Raw genomic sequence first — 23,154 nt, forward strand, 5'->3', positions numbered from 1 at the left:
TAAGTGAAAATTGCTTAGCACTGAAAATTGCCTGGCACATAGCAAGTGCTATATGAATGTTTATTATTTAGCCTCCATGGGCCTCTGTTTTATGTTTATATGATAAGGAGGTTGGACTAACAAGATCTTTAAAGTCCCCTCCAGCAATTCCATGTGAACAGGAACAATCTCCAGGAATTGATGCAGAGTGAAAGGAGCAGAACCAGGAGAACATTGTAAACAGAGACTGATACACTGTGGTACAATAGAATGTAATGGACTTCTCTGCTAGCAGCAATGCAATGACCCAGGACAATCCAGAGGAATTTATGAGGAAGAACACCATTCACATTCAGAAGAACTGTGGGAGTAGAAACACAGAGGAAAAACACCTGCTTGATCACATGGGTCAATGGGGATGTGATTGGGGATGTAGACCCTAAGGATCATCCTAGTGCAAATATCAATAATATGGAAATAAGTCTTGATCAATGACACATGTAAAACCCAGTGGAATTGCACGTGGGCTATGGGAGGGGTGGGGGAGGGGACAGAAAGAACATAATTCTTGTAACTATGGAAAAATACTCTAAATTAACTAATTAAATAAAATTTTCCAAAAATTTATAAAAAATAAAGTCCCCTCCAGGTCTAGATTCATCCACATAAGAGATAAGTTTTATACTGGGTTTAGAGAAAGTAATGAATATAAGTTGGAGAGGGAAAGGGGAAGGACATTTCCATTCATGCCAATCAGCAATATATTATAATCCTTCTTCACTTTTTAGTCCTTGGACTAAAATGTATGATTGTGTTTTTATGTATCTGATTTATCCTCTCTATTTCCTTTACATACTTCACGTTTGATCAACTAGAGACCGTCCAGAGAAAGGTAATGAATATTGCCTCAATTCTCTCTCATATGAGAATCAGGTGAAAGACTTAGGGTTGTTTAGACAGAGAAGAGAGGACTTAGCCAAGGGAATGAAATCAGTATGAGCAAACTTGAAGTGCTCCCAGGAGAAAGAGGGATTAGCTGAGATATGTTTGACCCCAAGGAGAGCCAAACTAGGAGCAAAAGAAGGTGGGAAAAGCCATATCAAGGTTTGATGTCAGGAAAAAGTGCCTAACAAACTTTACACAAAAAAAGACTGGATTAATCATGTAGGAGGGATTCTTTTGTGCATATAAGCTAACCTAGAGTTCCATTTACTAGCTGTGAGACCCTTAGCAAGTCATTTAACCCTGTTGGCCTCAGTTTCTTCATCTGTAAAATGAGCTGGAGAGGGAAATGTCAAACCATTCTAGTATTTTTGCCAAGAAAACTCCAAATGGGGTCAGGAAGAGTTGGACATGACTCAAACAACTGAACAGCAACAATGGATGATCACAGAAGTTGATCCAAACTCGAATTCTATAATTTACCCTAAGATGAATTAGTGTTATTACTCTCATCACAAAGAAATTGAAGCTGAGGAGAAAGCATTGACTTAAAGGGGCACAGTCATTTAGGGAGAAGGGTAAAAATGAGAACCCAAAGATCAGAAATAAGGCCAAGGTAGAACAAAATGTTCCCTCTGAAGCATTCAGCAAGGTAGGTTCATTGTTTGTTTGTTGGTTTGTTTTTTTTTTTTAAAGCCATCCTGAAAAAAAATTCTCATTTATCAGAAATAATCACAACATCCTTCCCTATTTAAAAGTTTTCAATGGCTCTCTATTGCCTATAAGATGAAATCATGATTGAAATGGATCTTCAAAGTCATCCAATCCCTAATTTTAGAGAGTAGGAAACTGGTACACAGAGATTTAAGTTCAAGTTCTCATGGATGGAATCAAGGTGTTTCTATTCCAAATCTAGTAATTGATTCATAAATTTAGAGCTGGAAGACACCTTAGAGACAATTGATAACAATCCCTCTTTTATTTTACAGATGAGGAAACTGAGGCTGAGAGTGGTTAAGGGATTTCTCCAAGGTCACATAACTATTATTTTATTCCACTACTATTCCACACTACGACAGATTTCTCTACCATCTGACTCCAAATTATAATTGCAGTCTTACCTCAGACTGTATCCCTACTGTAGTCCAAAACACAATGAATTCCCTAAGACTTATTTTTGACAAGTTTTTTCTACTTTATATGTTCCCCCCTTCTCTGCACTCCCGTATTGCCCTTGCTTGAATCTTTCATGTCAAAATCTACCATAATGCAAATTGTTCTAACTAGAAAAGTCTAATAAGCCTATCTCAGTCTCTGAAATAAACCCATCCCTAGCTTACAATCTAATGGGGAGATGACATGCAAACAAATATCTACAAATAAAGCTAAATACAAGATAAATAGGAAATAATTGACAGAGAGAAGGCACTGGAATTAGGAGGGATTGGGAAAGACTTCAGAAACACATTCGTATCACTTCATGCTCTGACTGCTTCATCTAATGAATCTGAAAGTTACTTTGATATCTGACACCCTCCCTATTACTGTAGAAGCAACACCTTCCTCTCAGTCTATCTAGCTCTCAACTTAGGTGTTATCCTCAATTCTTCCCTCCCTCTCACCCCTGACCCCATAGCCAATCTACTGATATCATCTCTGTAACATTTCTTCTCTGACACTACCATTACTCTTGTGTAAGCCCTCATCGCCTCATACCTGGACTATTGCAATAGTGTGCTGGTGGGTCAATCTGCCTCCAGTCTCTCCCTACCCCAATTCATTCTCTAATAAGTCACTAATGTAATTTTCCTAAGGTTCCATAATGTTACACACATACCACCACCACCCCTCCATACACCCAATAAACTCCAGTGGTTCCCAGTAGCATACAGAAACAAATGACTGCTCAGCAGTCAAACCTAGACCTTGTCCTACCTTTCCAATCTTCTTACACCTTACTCCCGACACATACTCTTTCATCCAGTGACACTGGTGTTCTGACTATTACACCAACAAGACACTGGCTCTCACGGCTCAGAACATTTTCTTTGACTGTCCCCCATACCTGGAATGCTCTCTCTCCTCAACTCTATCTACTGACTTCTTGGGCTTCCTTTAAGTGTCAGCTAAAATTCCATCTTCTGCAGGAAGCTTTCCCCAACCCTTTCTAATCCTATAGCCTTGCCTCTTGTTAAATATTTCCCATTTTTCCTGTATATAACTTGCTTTGTATATATATATATATATTTTTTTCATGTTGCCTCCCCCATTGGATTGTATGTTCCTTGAGAGCAGGTACTGTCCTGTTTCTTTTTATCCTCAGGGCTTAGCACATACTATGTATTTAATAAATATTTATTACCAGAAGATACTATATTTTGCTTTCTTCTTTTTTGTTGGAGACCTCTTCCACAAAAGTGACTAATATGGAAAAATATTTTACATGATTGCACATGTAAAAATCTATATCAGATTGCTTATCGTCTAAGGGAGGAGGGAAAGTTGGGAGGAAATAAAGAAAAGAAGGAGAGAATTTGGAGCTCAAAATTTTTTTAAAATGAATGTTAAAAATTGTTTTTACATGAATCATATGGAAATAGGATTTGAGTGATAATATATGTATAACCCAGTGAAATTGCTTATCAACTCCAGGAGGAGGGGAGGGAAGAGGGGAAAGAGACAACAAGAATCAGGTAATCGTGGGAAAAATTAATTTTTTTTAAATTTTGTTTTTACATTTAGTTGGGGGGGTAAATATTATTAAAAATAAAGTTGATTGAGTGGTTCATCTGATTAAAAGACACAGACTTTCTAGGTCATCTTTACCTTTAAGCAAATAAGATTTTTTTTCTCCCTTAATCTCAGAGGTAGAACTGAGTCTAAGTATCTGAGGGCATCTTTGGAGAGGCTCTGTATAGAGTGGATTAGGAAAATGGCACTTCCTTCATAAAGGACCGAAGAACCTCAAATAAAGAATACCCAGACATCTGAACTTCCCTTCTTCTCCACACACAAGCCAAATACTCACTGTGTCTATATAACCAGGGGTTCCAAAAGCTCACTTAAGGAAAATAACAATGACCATAATCAACCTTTGGGGTCATCATCATTTAAAAACAGTTGGGCATGAGTCCTTGGGGATTGTCTTGGATCACTGTATTGCTGAAGGTAGTTAAGTCATTTGTAATTGGTCATTATACAATATTGTTGTTACTGTATACAGTGTTCTGGTTCTGCTTACTTTCAGTTGCATTAGTTCATGTAATTCTTTCTAGGTTTTTCTGAAATTATCCTGCATAATATGAATGTTTCTTCTAGCATAATAGTATTCCAAGACTCATAAAGAAAAATGTCATCCACCTCCAAAGAAAGAACTGATAGACTCTGAATACATGGTGCAATACATTCTATTTCATTTTCTCTCTTCATTTTTTGTTTTGTTTTGGTTATTGCTGTTTGAGTTCTCTTCTTCAAAATAACTAACATGAAAAAATGCTTTACATGATTTCAATTGTAAAATCTATATTAGGTTAGGGCAACTAGGCAGCACAGTGGAAAGAGTACCAAGACCTCAGTTTAAATCTGGCCTCAAACACTTCCTAACTGTGTGGTCCTGGGAAAGTCACTTCACCCTTATTGTCTAGTCCTTGCCATACTTCTGTCTTAGAATAGATACTAAGAAGATAAGGGTTTTAAAAACATCCCAGGAAGAAGGAGAGGAAAGAGAATGAGAAAGAATTTAGAATTTAAATTTTTTTTCAAAAGAATATTAACATTGTTTTATATGTAATTAGGGAAAAATAAAATTTAGTTTAAAAAATGAGGGAAAAAACAGTTGTGCAATATGACACATTGAAAAAAGACAGGATTTGGAATTAGCCCAAGTTTGAACACCAACTCTATCACCTATTATCTGTGTGACCTTGATTAAGTCATTTAATCCCTTGGGCACTCATTTCTTCATTTGCAAAGAGAAAAAAAATGAGAGAGTTTTGCATTTCTAAACTTGATCAGTTCTAAATCTATAATCCTACAAAAGAATAGGAATATGGACCAGACCAATAATTTCATGGATATAAGGAATTCCCAGGAAAAGAAACTCCCTCTATGAATGCAGTTTATAGTCTTAGAAAATTTCCAAGAGCCCTGTATTACCTAGCCAATAGTAACAAGCTAGATTTTAACACAGGTCTTTCTGGCTTGGTGTATGTGCTGTTGAAGTGAGCACTCTTACTTCATTGAAAACCATCTTTCTAGCTACTATAGCAGGTAAAAGAAGGAAGAGGATGACCCTAGATAAACCACTTAGCTGGAAGGGGCTAGGAGCCCCTGCTGCTCTTCTGTCTTAGAATGGGTATGAAGACATAAGGTACGGTTTGGGGGGGGGAGGCAAAAGTAAAAGAAAGCAAACAATAGGATGGGGAGGTCTGAAAAGAACTGATATCTCTTACAGAAATTTCTTGGTTCTTTGCTACGCACATCCAGAGGAAGAACTGTGGGAGTAGAAATGCAGAAGAAAAGCATATCACTGATCCCATGGTTCCATGGGGATATGATTGGGGATGTAGACTCTAAATGATCATCCTAGTGCAAACATCAACAACGTGGAAATAGGTCTTGATCAATGACACATGTAAAACCCAATGGAATAGCTTGTCAGCTGCAGGAAGGGAGAGGGAAAGAACCTGACTCATGTAACCATGGAAAAATATTCTAAATTCATTCATTAAATAAAAATGAAAAAAAATATCTTGGTTCTTAAGTTTCTCACTAGAGCTGAGAATAACAGAGGGAAGAAACCCATAGAGATAGTTCTGATTTATAGGGATTTCACCTTGTTTCTCTTCTGTTGCTATTACATGCTACCTGAAATTGCAGTATGTTCAGAGTTAAAGCTACTGATAATTGTGTGACATGTAAAGCTTAGTATTAATCCTTTGGTTTAAAAGGGGGTTTATGATTTCAGCATGAGCAGTTAATGAAAAGTAATATTTTTAGAAGTTGTGTTTGTAATTCTGACTACATAAGTATCTTTGTTCCTGGGTAATGGGTGGATTGTAAATCTTCAAATGATTTATTTCTCCTAAAACTTATTAAAACAAAATGGGTTTTAAAAATAAGTCTAGTGGTTTGAGTTGTCAGGAACCTTGCAAACTATCTAATGTGGCTGTGCTTGCATCTGCTCAAAACATGTCAGATTAGTTATAATAAGAACACTGGAAGTCAGATGTCTGTCTTGTAAAGCAATGTTATACAATATTTGCCTTGTTCATTTATTTTATTGAATTTGCTTTACGGTAGATAAAGTTCTATTTCTTATCCATTAAATTTCATGGAAATAAAGAATTAAAAGAGACCCTAGAATAAATTGAAATCAACTTCTGGTCAAAGTATGAATCTATCTATCTATCTATCTATCTATCTATCTATCTATCTATTTTTTAAACCCATACCTTCTGTCTTAGAATCAAAACTGTGCAGAAGAGAGGTAAGGGCTAAGCAATGGGGGTCAAATGACTTGCCTAGGATCACACAGCTAGGAAGTATCTGAGGCCATATTTGAACCCAGGACCTCTCATCTCTAGGCCTGGCTTTCAATCCACTGAGCCACCCAACTGCTCCCCAACCATCTATATTGAGAGAGGCTTATGGGCTATAATGGAAAACAACTTGGCATTAGAATTTTTAGCTATTTTTATCTTATTTTATTTTAAATTAACAATCATTTGTTTTCTCTTGGCAAAGATACTGGAGATGAGGAAACTGAGGCAAACAGGGTTAAGTGGTTCACTCAGGGTTATGCAACTGGTGATCAGATTTGAACTCAGGAGATGAGTCTTTTTGACTTCAGGCCTGGCATTCTATCTACTGTGCTACCTAGTTGCCTCCACATTACACATAGTAGCTACTTAAATGCTTGTTGTCTTGGATGGAATTGCTTGAGCCTGGTTAGACTTATTTTCCTGAATTCAATTCTGGCCTCAGATACTTACTAACTGTGTGACCCTAGGCAAATGAATTAATCCTTTTGCCTCAGTTTCATTATCTGTAAAATAAGCTGGAGAAGGAAATGGCAAACTACTCTAGTATCTTTGCCAAGGAAATCCCAAATGGAGTCACAAAGAGTCATATAGAACTGAACAATAAAACAACAAATTATTAGTGTTTTAGAGCATTTTGTTCATATGATATAGATCTCTCGGATCTCTTCAGTTGAGCACTGTCTGACGAGATTAAGATGATTAAATACTTTGTAAAACTTAAAGCTTTATTCAAATATGGTTCTCCACTGTTATTACAGCATCTCTAATAAGTTGTCACTGAACTTCCACTTGAAGATTTTTGGTAACAAGGAACTCACTACCCCATAAGGTAGTCTTTTCTATTTGGGGACATCTTTAATTGTCAGGGAGTTTTTACTCATAATGAATGGCCTGGCTTCAGCTTCTCTCTAATTTTAAACCATTATTCAATGGACTAAGCAGTATAAATATAGATGCTCTTTAGATAGTTGAAGGACATCATCATGTACTGTCCCTTTCCCTCAGTGCTCTAAGCCTTCTCCCCAGGTTATCCAGCCATCTCTTTGTTCTTCAATCTCATTGTTTTTAAATTCCAGCACCAGCCTGGTCTCCCTCTTTCAGAATGTTCCTTCTATGGCTACTATGTGCTATACTATCATGCGTACTTTTCCAGTTATTATCATAATAATATTTAAGGTGTTCAAAATGCTTAATATAGGTCTAAAGGTGAATCTCCATTGATTATCCTACCCACTGAACAATGATTGCTTTTCTTAAATAAGAACACTTTTTGAATGACTTAATCTGTTAGGATTAGATGTAAACATGGCTTGAACAGTTCTTTGAATCAAACAAAGGTATTCTGTGAAGACTTTGCTCACTAGCCTATGGAATTTCTATCAAATGAGGAGCTACCTCAAAATAAGAGAGTGATGCTAAAGGTAGAGAGAGACTCTAAGCACCTGACCGTGGGAGAAGGGGTAAGGACTGAGGAGAGCTGAGTCAGAAAGAAATGTTAGCATGGGGCAACCAACAAAAGGAGAAAGAGAAAGTAGGACTAAAGTCTGTCAAATAAGAGAGAGACAGAAAAATACCAGGGGTCCTGTAGGTATATCAGCAGAAGATTTCAGTGGATACTACCCATTGCACCTATCTTCTGATGTCCTGAGAGAAGTTCTAAGAGAAAGTTTTCTCTTTCCTTGACTTCCCTTCCCTGAGTCTATCTATTAACAAATACTACAATAGTGCTCTTACAGAAAAGACAATCAACTACTTAGGATAAATCATGAGATCAAGGATTGGTGAAGATTGAAGATTGTCAGTCCCTGTGGCTTCTGCCTACTGGTGCCTGGCTGCGATGGACAGTAAGAACAAGAACTGAGGCCTCAGATGTGTGTATTTTTTTTTTTGCTTGGACTAGCCTTAGCAAAGGGGTATATGAGAAGTCTTGACTATACCTGAGTTTGAATTAGAAAATCCCCCTCCCACACATAGCTCCTGCCATGGAAACAAATTTGAAGTCAGGAAGCTTCTCACTTTGGATAATGAGAATAGTACCCCCCTCCATCCCCATGACCCCACACATACCTTTTCCTTTTTTTCTTAGAAGCCTCAGTCAATGCAGAAAACAGGAAAAAAGCAGGACTAGACAAAGCAATAATAACTGATACTGATATATGTGCTACAGTACTTAGTATTTCTGTTTTACAGATGAGGAGATGGAGGCTCAGACAGATTAAATGACTCAGTCAGGGTCAGAGAGCAACTACATTCAAGTTTTGGTTTTCTTTTACCTGTGTCCAGCTACACATCTGCAATGCCATGGTGCCTCTCTATTCCAAACAGAAGAAATCTCTGTCAGAGGTCACACAGATTTGAAAACATGGAAGCATTAATTCTTAAGGTATTGAAAGCAGAGAAAGAAATCGACTGATGGAAAATAAATCACAGGTGGTATTCAACTTGGAAGAGGCCATAGGGAAGACATAAATAACTGCCATCCCATCTGCTTTCTTTTTCATCTCTACAGAATCTTTATAATTTACATGCACTGGAGGTATTGATGAAAATGTGAGCAAGGAGCATGAGGGCTTCAGCAAACAATTATTCCATCAGACCATATCTTCATAATCTACTCAACTAACTGAAAAGTTCAAAGAATACAAGGTTCTGCTTTGTGTATTATTTGGGAAATATAAAAAGACATTTGACTTGGTAGAGTAAAATCCAAACTTAAACCAATAAGGTGTCTCCCATGTATATATTAAAATCACGGAAGAATCCCTCAGAGATAAAGCCCCAAAGATTCTAATTTTTCTGATTATCCATATAAATGGAAACATAAAACAGAAATACATATGCTTATCAAGTGCATTTGCTACTGTCATAGGAGTCCAGGATATATTCTAAGAAGAAAGGAATTTCTCATGGATGGTAAGATCCAGCAGATGCTCTCATTTACTACTGATGACCTTGTGCCAATTGAGTCAAATCCCAGATGTCTACATAGTAGACAATTGATAAATGATTATTCTTTCCTGTTGGAATACTGTAGGATCCTAAATGATCTCTATAATCACTCAAAGGAGTTCTCTCCAACCATACATCCAAGAAAAGCCAACTGGATGAAGAATACCAAATGACTGAACTATGATAGTGATGAATAATAGCTCATTGCATTGGTCTCTCAGTACAGAAATTTGGGTAGATGTCATAGAGATGTCACTGAGCTTGGTCCACAGTCAAACAAGAGGAAGAAAGTAGATGGGACTGATTTGGAAGAAATTGTGAAGTGTTTTCCATGATCAACACTGTCCCCTAAAATAAAATTCTATTTTTTAAAACAATAATCTAAGCTTGCAAAGAATGGAGCACCATAATTTACACACACACACACACACACACACACACACACACACACACACACACACACACACACACAAAGAAAAATCAAAATTGCCAGTGGGTCAAATATTAATGGAAATAGTTGCTTGTAGACTACAACAGTGTATCACCAGTGATGACATACAATGTGTGAGAATCAGCATAAAAGGTATTTATTGTTCAGAAAATGTTGGATTGGAAAAGGAGTTTGGTCATGTGGCAATAAAGAGGGCTAACAGATGGATAAACCGTTCTGGTGCTCCTCTTGTTCCCACAAAATGTTAAAAGGTCCACAGGAAAGGCAGGGAGAACCTAAGAGAAGATAGAGGATGGAGTTCTATGTGATGAGAAGGTTGCACTTTTGGAAGGAACATCAATATCAATAGGAATGTGAATCCTCTGAAGTATAAAGAATCATAGTTAAAGTTTAAGAATTTTATAGTATCAGTATAGCATTGAAGAATAAGAACTTTAACTAGCAAATTTGTATACCATTTTTTAAACTTCTACCTTCCATCTTAGAATCAATACTATGTATTGATTGCAAGGCAGAAAAGTAGTAAGGGCTAGCTAGGCAATAGGGGTTGTGAGCATCCCAGTGTCACACAGGTAGAAAGTGTCTAAATTCAGATTTGAACCCAGAACTTCCCATCTCTAGTTCTGACTCTCAATCCACTGAGCTACCTAGCTGCCTCCCTAACACATCTTAAAGTGGATTTGATTGACAAAATTGTTGTTGTCCATTTGTACAGCATCATTTCCTAATTTTTACAGACATTCCATTTTACTTAATCAACAAGCATTTATTAAGGGCTTATTAAGAGGCATTCTTGGTGTTATCTTCATTTTCTAGATGAAGAAAAAGACACAGAGCTAACACTAGTATTCACATCTCCTAATCTCTGATCCAGTGTAGCTGGTATAATCTTACATGATAAATACCAAATAAACATGCCACAAGCTCTGTATTTTCCTGAATGTGCCTATTTTAAATGTTGCATTGTAGTATATTAGGAGTCAGCTTAACATTTTTCTAAGGCAAAAAAGCAACTACTGGTGATTATTCAAATTCTAAAAACCACAGGGAAACATTGAAACTTCTCCCTGGAGTTTGTTTTGTTTAATAAGACAAGCAAATTTATAGGTTACATTTTAAAAGTTGATATAAGTTAAGCCTCAACTTCCTTCCAGCACTTTAAACTTATTGTTTTAATTCACTGAATTAGGTTATACACACACACACACACACACACACACACACACACACACACACACACACACACACACACACACACACACATTTACTTCTGGGTCATTTAGCTAAGATCAAATGGTATGTCACCTAGCTGAGAATGAGGGCACAGTTGAGAAATGGTTGGAAATTTTTGTACAAACTCTGACAGGCTATAGTGGTGAGTCTGTAGCACTGAGATTGTACTAATGCAGTCGTGCCTGAGGAATCCATTCTTTTTCATCAGTGGATGGCTTTTATATTGTTTTTTTTCTTGACTCCATGTTAATGCAAATTACATTTTATTGATTAATGATATGTTGTTGTTTTGTGCTTCTTGATATACCTTGATTATAATCTATATGTATGGTTCAACATATGACTATAAACTTTTAAATTGTTCTTATTGCTAGGTAACTTATTTGATCTCATTTTTCTTGGTGACTTTTGGTATTTTTCATTTGCTATTATCACAAATCACGACTGTTGAGTTTTTAGTCACTGACATATTTTGACTGTGACATATTGATGATTTTATACAGATCTGATTATCATCTGCATGTGTTCCCAGTGGTTACTTGTAAATATTTTCAGAAAAATACAGTTTTTAATCTATTATCAGTTTAATATCCAATATATATGCATACAATTCAGGCTTTTGAACATGCATTTGGCTATTCAATTCTAAAAACCAATTTTCATCCACTTGACATCTAATTTTTAATTTAAATGTACATTTCAGGAAGTTCAGATGGATTTAGTGTGGCCAGTGATAGGGCTAACCATTTTCCTAAGCAGACCTCTTAATGAGTAATTCCATGGCTCTCCTTTTTGTTCAGGTAGAATGCCCAGAAACCTCTGTCCTAGCTCCTCCATAAAGTCATTTTAATCGGGATACTTTCCGGCACTTTGCAGTCTTTCAGTCCAGAGAACATGAAGGATGAAATCTAAACAAAAGCTTATTTACTTTTTCCACACTTCAGGAACCAGTGTAAATTCAGTCCAAAGAGCCCTAGGGGAAAGAAGAAGAAGAAGAAAAGAGCGACCTTTCATTCAGCACAATTGAAATTAGCAAAGAGGGCTTTATTTACACTGGACATTATCAACCTAATTAAAAAGGTAAGGCAATACATTGATAATGATAGATAATTGCTCTCCAGAGTGGGTATTGCTGAGATATGGTAATCAAATTGTTGTTTGGAGCCATTTAGATGTTAATAGAGTAGGATTCTTTGAGCAGGCCAGCTTTTTTTTTTTTTTTAACAGAAGGTAGTTGCATTTAAGGCAGAATAAGTTTGAGTCCAGCCTCGACAACTTTGCTTTGGCTGTACCTAGGATGATTTTCCCTTCTCTTGCTCTTTTTTGTCTTTTTTCAGATGTGAATGAATGTGAATGAATGAGAAAGGGGACCAGCTTCTCGCCTCTCCATTTTCCTCCTCTACCACTTTCTTAATAAATGATGCTTTGTTTATACATTGTCAAAATCCCTCCCAGAAACAAACTATTTTTTTTTAAGAAAAGAAAAAGGGATGCTCTGGTTTTTCTTCAAATTAAATATGTTTTTTACTTTTTCATGGAAACAACCAAGAGTTTTTGCCTGATTTTTTTTGAAGTGGTAAAAAAAAAGAAAAAAGAAGGGAAACCCCCATCAAAATGAATTAGAACATCAAAAGATTTCGAATGTGCATATACTCAGGAACTCTACCTCTGCAAAGAAGTGGACAACGGTGACTTCTCATATTTGAAAAATACTAGGATAATGACATATGACGAATAATAGAGTTAATGGAAGAATCCCCACCAGTTTTAGAGCGTTAAAGGACTAAATTCAAACTGTCTTGTTGGGCCAATGTGCCACCCAAGATGGCTATAGTTTCAGCCTTTCTGAAAGGCTTCCTACTGTTCTCATTTTCTTTCCCCTGTTGTCCTTTGTGTTAATTTAATGCAATGTCATTAGACTTAGGTTTTCTACTTCGGTGAACACTGCAAATCCCACTTCTGTGACCTTATTTTTCAGAGCTAGCTTTAACTCACAAAATCCTTATCTTCCTCTATCTTTGCACAGGCTGTCTCCCATGTCTGCAATATGCCCCCTCCCCTACCTCCCCGGCTTCGAATCCCTTAGCTCCCTGCAAAGTTTGACTCCTTCTCCAAGATACCTTGCCTGATCCTCTCTCCAGTTGCCAGGACCTCCCCTCTCCCAGGTCCCCAGGTCCCTTGGATTTGTTTTTATGTACTTGTACATGTACAAGTTGTCTCCCTCTTTGACTGTCAACTGGAGAACAGGGACTGGCTCCCTTTTGTGTTTGTATGGATCTCCAGTGACTAGTTCCATAGCTGACCCATCACAGGCGCCTAATACTGATGCCTGTAGTGACTTTGGGGGGGGAGGGTAATTTTCTTTGTATCTCCCTCTGGTGAATCGATTGACAGAAAGATTGGATCAGTAATTTCAGAAATCTACTAAAGAATCCTCCATGATTTCCACAGGTTTAGAACCAGCTACAATGGCTCACTGCCCTTTCTTGATTCCAGCCCTGTCAGATATCTTGCCAACTGTAGCTGCCGAGGAAGCCATGATGGTGGCACACAAGGGAGTGGAGAGAAGGGGGCCCTGACTATTGACCTGCCTCAACCTTACCCTCACTGTCCCATGTCCTGTGGGCCGCTACTGCTCCCTAATCCCAGGGAATGCCTGAGGGAAGGGGGAGGGGGGGACGGGAAAAGGAAGAGGGAAGTTAGAAGATGGTGTGTTCCAGGTGGAGAGGAATATAGCCTCACCACAAAGGCAGGAAGAGAGCAGACCAACCTCTGTCCCCAGGGGGGAATCTCTGCTCAGTGGGACAATATTTTTTACTCTGTGTCGAAATGAAAATCAGTGTCACAACGGATTATGAGAAGAGAATTAAAATGAGAAGAGAAAGTGAGCATGGAAAGCTAGTAGCCTTTTATGTCTCACTTCACCTCAGGGACTCCACATAGCAGCATGGCTTTGGAATCAAAGAACCCCAGTCTGAATACAGGCTACACCAAATCCCTTAAGTGCCCTCCCTTTTGCTCATATGTAATATGAAGGGGTTGGACTGGAAGGGTTTTTAACCTGGGCTCTTGTGTGTGTGTGTGTGTGTGTGTGTGTGTGTGTGTGTGTTTGTATGGTTGATATTTTGATCATCGTATTTCAATAGAAATGGTTCCCTTTGTAATCTTAGATGATTTATCTCATTCATTCAAAAGCATCATTATGCATTACATATCTATCGTAACAGTGGTCAACTGTGAAAGACTTAGCTACTCTGTTCAATATGGCCATCCAAGACAGCTCCAAAGGATTCATGATGAAAAAGTGCTATCTACCTCCTAAGAGAGCACTGACGATGAACTCTGTATGTTGAGCCAAGCGTAATTTTTTCACTTTATTTTTTCCACAGCAGGTCTAATATTTGCAGGATTTCACATGTATAATTGATATGTTATTGCTTGCCTTCTCAATGGGTTGGGGAGGGGCTGAAGGGAGAGTGAGAACTCAAAAAATTTTTAATAAATGTTAAAAATAAATTAAGGGGGAAAAAAAACCATTCTGAGAAAGGATCCATAGCCCTCATCAGACTGCCAAAGGGCTCCCTGATTAAAAAAAAAAAAAAGGAGTCAAGTCCTAAAATTAATATAAGTGATTCCTAAAATTTTGTTTTCCTACTCAAAATCTTCTGATGTTGTGTTGCCACCTTAGATGGGACCTTCTCTAAATTTATCAATGGGTTTAGCATCAGGGGAAAGGACTAGTGTGTGGGGGGTGGGGTTGAGGAGAGTTATAGGAAACCAAGTGTTGATCAGTCTATAAAAATATTCATAGAAATAACCTTTTCCTTGACTTAACAATGTCCTTAAGTTATATTAGATTAAAAATTGCCAATCCCCCCACTTCTCTCCTACCTTCCCTTTCTTTTTCTTTTCTTTTTTTTTCTAAACCCTTACCTTCCATCTTGGAATCAATACTGTGTATTGGTTCCAAGGTAGAAGAGTGGTAAGGGCTAGGCAATGGGGGTCAAGTGACTTGCCCAGGGTCACACAGCTGGAAAATATCTGAGGCTAGATTTGAACCTAGGACCTCCTATCTCTAGACCTGGCTCTCAATCCACTGAGCCACCCAGCTGCCCCCTTCCCTTTATTATTCTTCTTTTCTCCCTCCCTCTTACTTTTTCTCTTCTTTCTTTCATTCTATCCTTCCTTCCTTTCATTCTTTTCTTTCTTTTTCTTCTTTCCTCCTCCTCCTTCCTTCCTTTCTTCCTTTCTTTCTTTCTTTCTTTCTTTCTTTCTCTCTTTCTTTCTTTCTTTCTTTCTTTCTTTCTTTCTTTCTTTCTTTCTTTCTTTCTTTCTTTCTTTCTTTCTTTCTTTCTTTCTTTCTTTCTTTCTTTCTTTCTTTCTTTCTTTCTTTCTTTCTTTCTTTCTTTCTTCCTTCCTTCCTTCCTTCCTCTCTTTCCTCCTACCTTCCTTCCTCTCTTCCTCTCTTTTTTCTTTCTTTCTCTCTTCCCCCCCTCTTTCTTTCTTCATATTGCAGTGAAGTTATGGGAGGATAGCTCAATACTTAATTTATTCTGCTGTTTGCCAAATACCTTTTAATCTTTTTTAAATTATAATAATTTAAAAATTAATAAAATCTGGCCTCAAACACTCCCTAACTGTGTGACTAGCCCTCATGGTTCTTCTGCCTTGGGATCAATACTTATTACAGATTCTAAGACAGAAAGTAAGAGTTTTTATTAAATAAGTAAATAAAATTAATGATGCTGTATAACCAAATCAAATTGCTTGCCTTCTTTAATGCAAGAGAGGAGAGGGAGAGAATCTGAAACTCAAAATTTAAAAAAAAAAACTAATGTTAAAAATTATTTGTACATGTAATTGGAAAACAATATTAGAAAATTTAAAAATATCATACCCACTAATTTCATTTACTTGGGTAACATTGGGCTGAGATTAAGATTTAGATTTCACTTCTAACCCAGACATTTGCTAGCTGTATGATTTTAGGCATCACTTATATTATTTTGCCTCTATTTCCTCATCTGTAAAAAGGGCATAAAAATCCCTGGAGCACTTATTTCAAAGTTGTCGTATGGTTCAAATGAGATCAGGTATCATTTTGGGAAAATGCATATAAAAAGATTCTGCCTGATGGTTAACTGTGGAGAGTCATGCAAATGAATAGGCAAACAAAATTTAAAAGGACCAAGAAGGAAAGAAGGCCTATCACTTATCTCAATCTATCCCTCTTCTCATGGATTTCCACTTTAGAGAAAAGTTGGAGACTCTCTGCTTCTGATGCTATCTCTGATGAAGGCCTGGGGGAGGGGGAAACTATCTTCCATACAGCTTGCATCCCACTGAATATCTTGTCCAGGCAGAATTAGTTTTGAAAAAATCTTTATAGAGAAAATGGGGTTCATGTCATTTGACTTGTCATCACATTTTGATTGGAAACACTTTACTTCCCTGATTTTATAAGAACACTATTTTTACCCTATTGGTTCAGTTTTTTGGAAGGTGAATTAGAAAGGTCATTGGACTTGAAGGAATTGCTGAAGATTCACTGTGATTTCAGAATTATTCCTGTGTTTCTGTCCTAGAGCCAGTCCTTAATTGTCAGTTAGTGCCTGAATCAGGAAGACCCAAGTTCAAATTTAAACTCAAATACTTACTACCAGCTATGTGATCCTGGAAAAGTCACAAACCTCAGTTTTCTCATCTGTCAAATCACCTGAAGCAGAAAATGGCCAATCACTCCAGTCCCTTTGCCAAGAAAACCCAAACAGGGTCACAAAGAGTTGAACAAGACCCAACAACAACAACAACTATATGCCAGGCACTCTGTTACACAGCTGGGGCTATAAAGTTTAAAAGAAGAAAAAAAAAAGACAGTTCTTCTCAAGGTGCTCACAGTCTGATGGGAGAAGATTATAAACTGAGAAATGAAAGAGATTTTAGAAATCACCTAGTTGAACACCTTTATTTTACCATCTAGGAAACTGAAGCTAAGAGAGGTTAAGTAAGTGCTTCTTTAATGCTTGTTTACTTAAGTGATTTATTGAACATTATTCAGATTAGTTAATCAAGGTTCTCCGACTCTGCAGCTAACTCTCTATATAACCCATGCAGTTTCCCTTTTATTCTATTCATTCTCATACATTTCTACACAATTCCATATATTCATTTAACTATCTATTTTTCCATCTCTCTCACTGCCCCTCCCTCCCTCTGTCTCTCTGTCTGTCTCTGTCTCTGTCTTCCTCTCTCCCTCTCTCTCCATCTCCCTCCCCAACAGTCCACAGTGGTTTGCCTTAAATTACCTTCTCCTTCTTTATTGTGGTCATCTATCTACAAAATGATTGACTTATCTTTATTCCCAATCAAAGAAGGTAGAGAACAAGACTTTCTTCACTAGCTGGTCTGAGACAAGAGGGAACGCTGCCTAAGAAAATCCCAGCCGTTTCCAGGATCTTCTCCCCAGCCTTGGGGGAGGTGGGATCTTGCCTGAGCACTGACAAGTCCTCTTACCTGGAGGCCTTCCAGGCTCGAGGTTTGGGGCTTGTTTGTTTGTTTAAACCACTTCTGTTCATTCTCTCTCACTCCGGAGAGGCACGTCCTCTAATGGACCCAGTTTGGGGATGTTTTGTTTTCATCTTGCTCCCTCCTCGTCTTTCCGGCATTCAGCCCGGCAAAAGGATATTAACTTGGAGGAATCCCAGTTTCCTAGACGTCCAATCAGAGAAAGAGCCTCCAGAGTGCTGCCTTTGTTATGGGGGGAGGAAAGAAGTTAAAACAGAAACCCCCCTTGCTTCCGATGGTCGATGTGGAGCACATGGGCAGGAGGGGCGCAGGCTCTGGGGATTCACAGCTGCTATTCCTTGCCACATCTGTCTTTCTTCACCTCTTCCACCTCAGCATTTGCCCCAGGCTGGGTGGGCGGGCTGTCTCTCTTCTCAGACTTTCTTTCTTTTCTGCCCTTTGATAACACAATCTGCCTGGGGGAGAGGTGAGTGTGTGCATGCATGCGTGTGTACGTGTGTGCGTGCGTGTGGTGTGTGTGTGTGCGCCTCATTTTAATTTTCACTCCTAAGCCAAGCGTGTACCTTAAGAGTCTGCATGCCTTAGCAAGCCAGTGTGGGAAGCGGTGGCCAGCTAGGAGCTGTATGTTGAAATCAGGTAGCTTGCCAGTGCCACCTCACTGTGAATTAGACAGGCACAAGCCAACATGCATATAAAAGCATGTCATTCTTCCCCCTGCATTTAGGGCTTGTGAAATAACTGGATGAAGCCTGGTATACAGGAGGCTCTTTATGCACAAGAATAAATAGTACAAGGGAAGAACAGCACCGCTGACTCCCTCTCTTTGCTAAGATGCCAAAATCCTGTTGAGAAAGGACCACCTATCGAGCGAGAAGCGCCTGGTTAGAGCCAGGTGGGCTGCTGGGCCACCCCATCAGTTTGCCCAAATGAAGATGTCCTGGCTGAGTCAAAGAAAGGGTGGAAGTAGGGCTGGGGGGAGAAGAGAAGAGAAAGGCCAGGGCATTTATGGGAATACTTTAGTATTATAGTTTGCAAAGCAGAGGCAGCTGGGTGGTTCAGTGGATTGCGAGCCAGGCCTGGAGATGGAAGGTCTTGGGTTCAAATATAACCTTAGACCCTTCTTATCTGTGTGACCCTAGACAAGTCACTTAACCCCATTGCCTAAGATAGAGAGTAAGGGTTAAAAAAAAAAGTTTGCAAAGCATTTTACAAATATTATCTCATTTGATCCTGACAACATCTTTTGAGGTTGTTGTTGTTCAGTCCTGTCTAATTTCTCATGATACTAGTTGAGATTTTCTTGGCAAAGACAGTTGAGTAGTTTGTCATTTCCTTCTCCAGTGGATTAAGGTAGAGGATAAATGACTTGCCCAGGGTCACACAGCTAGTTAGCAAGGTCAAATTTGAATTCATGGCTTCTTGACTTTAGATCCGCCACTCTATTCACTGAGCAACCCTAGCTGCCTCGTGTCATGATTTGTTGTCCAGTCCTATCTGACCCTATTTGAGTATTTCTTGTAAAAAATACTTAAGTCGGTCACTGAGCCCTTTTCCAGCTCATTTTATAGATGAGAAAACAGAGGCCATCAGGGTTAGGTGACTTGCCTAGGGTCATAAAGCCAGTAATTATCTGAAGACATATTTGAACTCAGGACCTCCTGTCTCCAAGCCTGGCTCTCTAGCAATTGAGCCACCATTAAACTAAATACATATTTTATTTGTTCCAATATATGGAAAGGCATAAATAAATTATCATTATTATTATTCTTTCCATTGAAACCCTTACCTTCTGTTTTAGTATAGATTCTAAGAGAGAAAAGCAGCAAGGGGTAGGCAATCAGGCAAACCCTAGATCAAGTGACCTGCCCAGGGTCTCACAGCTAGGAAGTGTCTAAGGCCATATTTGAACCTCCCAACTCCAAGCTTGGTGTTCTATCCACTGTGTTATGTAGATGCCCCTAGGAATTAAATGATTTTTCAAAATAGGAAACACCTTTTTTTTTTTTGGAAAGCACTCAATTAAAGAGAAGCAGTAGGCATGATTATTAAGGATTCAACAGAGGAAAAATTGATATATTTTGCTTTCCCTGAGACTACCTATCATCTACTGTATGTATCTTGTATACCAAATTATTTGCTATTGTTACCCCATAGAGGGCAGAGACCATGCCTTTGTCTTTCTATTCATCCCATTGCTTAGCATAGTGCTTGGCACATAGTAGTGATGGGGGCTCAGACCCTGGGTCAGGCACCAAATGACATTGGCTGGATTTTTATGGACTGGGTCTTGGGCTAGGAGCCCACACGTATTAGAGCCCAGGGGTTATCAGGACACCTGACTCCCTCCAAAGAGCAGCCAGGGGGAGACATTATCTTAGTCCCCACCACCTGTGGAAAGCTACCCAGGAGCATCTGTCCATCTCCTGAAGCCCAGCCTAGAGAGGGGGCAGAGGGAGCCTGATTTTTCTCTCTAAAATCCTATCCCCCTCTACTCCTGGAGTTCTACTGCCATCAGCCTGGGCCACATCTCCCTGCTTACCCCAATAAAAGCTTTGCCTGAGATAAACAGAGCTTGAATGACAAATTCTTTTGAAGCAAGTCTGAGCCCCAGACACAACAGTAGGTACTTAATACAGTTTGATCGATGATAGTATAGTAGCTCTGGATTTGGGAAGAGAAATGGGTTTATATTTTTCTCTCTACCTCAGGCATGTAACTGTGGAAAATAATTGTCAGTCATCCAAAAAGCATTTATTAAGGACTATGGGCAGCAAGGTGGCACAGTGGATAGAGTGCCAAATAGGGGAGAAGATGCATCTTCCTGAGTTCAAATCTGCCTCACACACTAACTGTATAACCCTGGGCAAGATACTTACATATGTTTGCCTCAGTTTCTTCATCTGTCAATTGAGCTGAAGAAGGAAATGGCAAACTACTCCAGGATCTTCTCAAAGAAAACCCCAAATGGGGTCACAAAGAGTTGGACAAGTTTGAAATGACTAAACAAAAATATGACTATGATAAATCACTCAATAAACAAATTTGTTAAGTACTTACTCTGTGACTATGGACAATCAATTTGTCAATCACTCAAGTATTGATTACACACTTAGTATTAATTAAGCTCTTACTATTTATTACATATTTAATATGCTTTACACAATTAAGGATACAAACAGAAAAGTGAGAGATAATGGTTTTACCTCTTCCTTATCCATAAAATAGAGGCTCAAATAAAGTCCTCTCCTTGTTGCTTAAAGGTCTTCATAACCTGTACCCTGCTCACCTTTCCCGTCTTCTTACACTTTCCTCTCTTCAACATGCAATATCATCTAATTCTATTGGCTTTTCACTCACTGATAACTCTGCCTGGAATTCTCTGACTTGACACCATCATCTATTAGTTTCCCTAACCTCCTCCAAATCCCACCTTCTGCAGGATACCTTCCCTTTTCAGATTACCTTCACCTCTTCTCTATATATCTTGAATATACCTAGTTATTTACATGGTTTCTCTCACTGGAATGTGAGCTCCCCGAGGGCTGGGACAACTTTTGCCTTTCTTGCCTGGAAGAGCAAAGAAATAAATTGCAATTTACTACTTAGTTACTTACAACTTACTTAGTAACTTATAAGCTTAGCAAGTTCTTGGTCGCCAAACCTCTGTTTGTAGAGGTCCTTTGGCAGCCAAAAAAGGCTTCAAATACAGTTCTTCTATTGGACTGTCACCTCGCATCTCAGAACCAACCCAAGTTCCAAGGTCCTCATTGCAGAGCTAGCTGTAGGGTAAGAAATCCTTCAGTCATAAGTCCACCTACCAAGATGTTGTGGAGTTACATCATGCTTTGATGGAAGGAAAATCCAGATTAAGAAAGTAATCTGGTAGAATCATAAGAATTATGTCAAATGTCAGTCAACTTCTACTCCAGCAACAATCACATTTTAATGAAAGTTTCTAGTATGGCACATTTTTAGAGAGAGAAAGAAGCATAGGCATCATCTAGGCCAGTGAAGGCAAACCTTTTAGATGAGTGAGTGATGTCCTCAGTCATGCATGGAGAGGGGGAGGGGAGCAGCCTGACCCCATATCCCTCTGGGCTTTTTCTAGTAATGAATTCTGGCAAATTCTGTGCTAGGGTGACAGCTTGTGTGCCCTCAGAGAGGGCTCTGAGTATCCCCTCTGGCACATGTGCCGTAGGTTCATCACCTTAGATCTAGGCCAAGCTCATTTGACAAATGGGTAAACTAAGACACAGAAGGATGAAATATCCTGCCCAGACACATAACCAGTGAGTTAGAAGGACTAGGACCAGACCCTGGGCTTCCTGGTTCTTAAACTGATGAATGTTTTCGAATTGGAAAATATTATGCTCACACTTTACTTGTAACTGGCAAATAACTGGCACCATCCAAGTTCTTCTGTTCCCTTTAGTGAGACTTTCATGTACAACTGAAGTGGAATGGAACTACTTCTAAGACAAGTAGAGAGGATCATAAGATAACAGGGCTGGGGAGATTTTAGAGGATAGTTGGGTGATGCAGTGGATAGAGAACCCAACCTGGAGTCAGGAAGACTTGTCTTCCTGAGTTCAAATCTGGTCTCAGATACTTACTAGCTGTGTGACTCTGGGCAAGTCACTTAACCCTGTTTCTCTCAGTTTCCTCATCTGTCAAATGAGTTAGAGGAGGAAATGGCAAACTGTTTAAGTATCTTTGCCAAGAAAACTCTAAATGGAGTCATGAAGAGTCAGACACAACTGAGACAACTGACTGAACAACAAGAGAATCCAATTCCTTCAATTTACAGAAGAGAAAATAGAGGCCAACCATGGTATATGGCCTTGGAATCTGGAAGACTGGGGTTCAACTCTCTCCTCAATCATGACACTAACTAATAAACAGTACAGCCTTTCTGTACCTCAGTTTGGTCTTTTGTAATAAAATGAGGTAAATGATGGACCTATTTCATTGGGTTGTTGTGAGGATCAAATGAAATATTATCTATAAAGTACTTTAGTACCATACAAATATTAATTATTATGTGACTTGTTCAAAGCCTTAGAGGCAATAAATGTCAGAGGCAGAATGTGAATACAGATTCATTTATTTTAAGGCCAATCTTCTTTCCCCTATACCCTGTTCCCTCCTTATAAATAAGTTTATCTCACATTGCCAGGGCACTCTCCTCCTCTCTGAGGGAGCAAGAGAAGCAGAGCTAGAAGAGAGAACTTGTCTGGAAACTCAGGGAAATAAGGTCTCCATTTTCTTTTCACCACATCATCTATGGGATCCTTGCTGGAGCAAGGTGGCACAGTGGATAGTGCTCTGAGCCTGGAGTCAGAGGACCTGAGCTCAAATTCAACTTCAGATATTTTCTAGTTATGTGTCTTTGGGCAAGTCACTTAATTCCCAAGTTTCCCCATCTGTAAAGTGAGCTGGAGAAGGAAATGGCAAACCACTGTATCTTTGCCAAGAAAACTCAAAATGGGATCATGAAGAGTTGGATATAACTGAAATGACCCAACAACAACA

At 38.7% G+C, this 23,154-nt stretch overlaps 1 long non-coding RNA gene across 1 annotated transcript in view; it reads left to right on the forward strand.

The window, feature by feature from the left end:
- Positions 1-12,633, forward strand: part of LOC130458347 (uncharacterized) — a 28,657-nt gene extending 16,024 nt beyond the window's left edge. Inside the window, exons 3-4 of the long non-coding RNA XR_008917539.1 lie at positions 12,042-12,177; positions 12,435-12,633. This is a non-coding gene — a long non-coding RNA (uncharacterized LOC130458347). The remainder of the gene's footprint in view (positions 1-12,041; positions 12,178-12,434) is intronic.
- Positions 12,634-23,154: the final 10,521 nt, after the last annotated feature.

The sequence above is a fragment of the Monodelphis domestica genome, chromosome 3 (genome assembly GCF_027887165.1).
Source record: "Monodelphis domestica isolate mMonDom1 chromosome 3, mMonDom1.pri, whole genome shotgun sequence".
Taxonomy (NCBI): Eukaryota; Metazoa; Chordata; class Mammalia; order Didelphimorphia; family Didelphidae; genus Monodelphis; species Monodelphis domestica.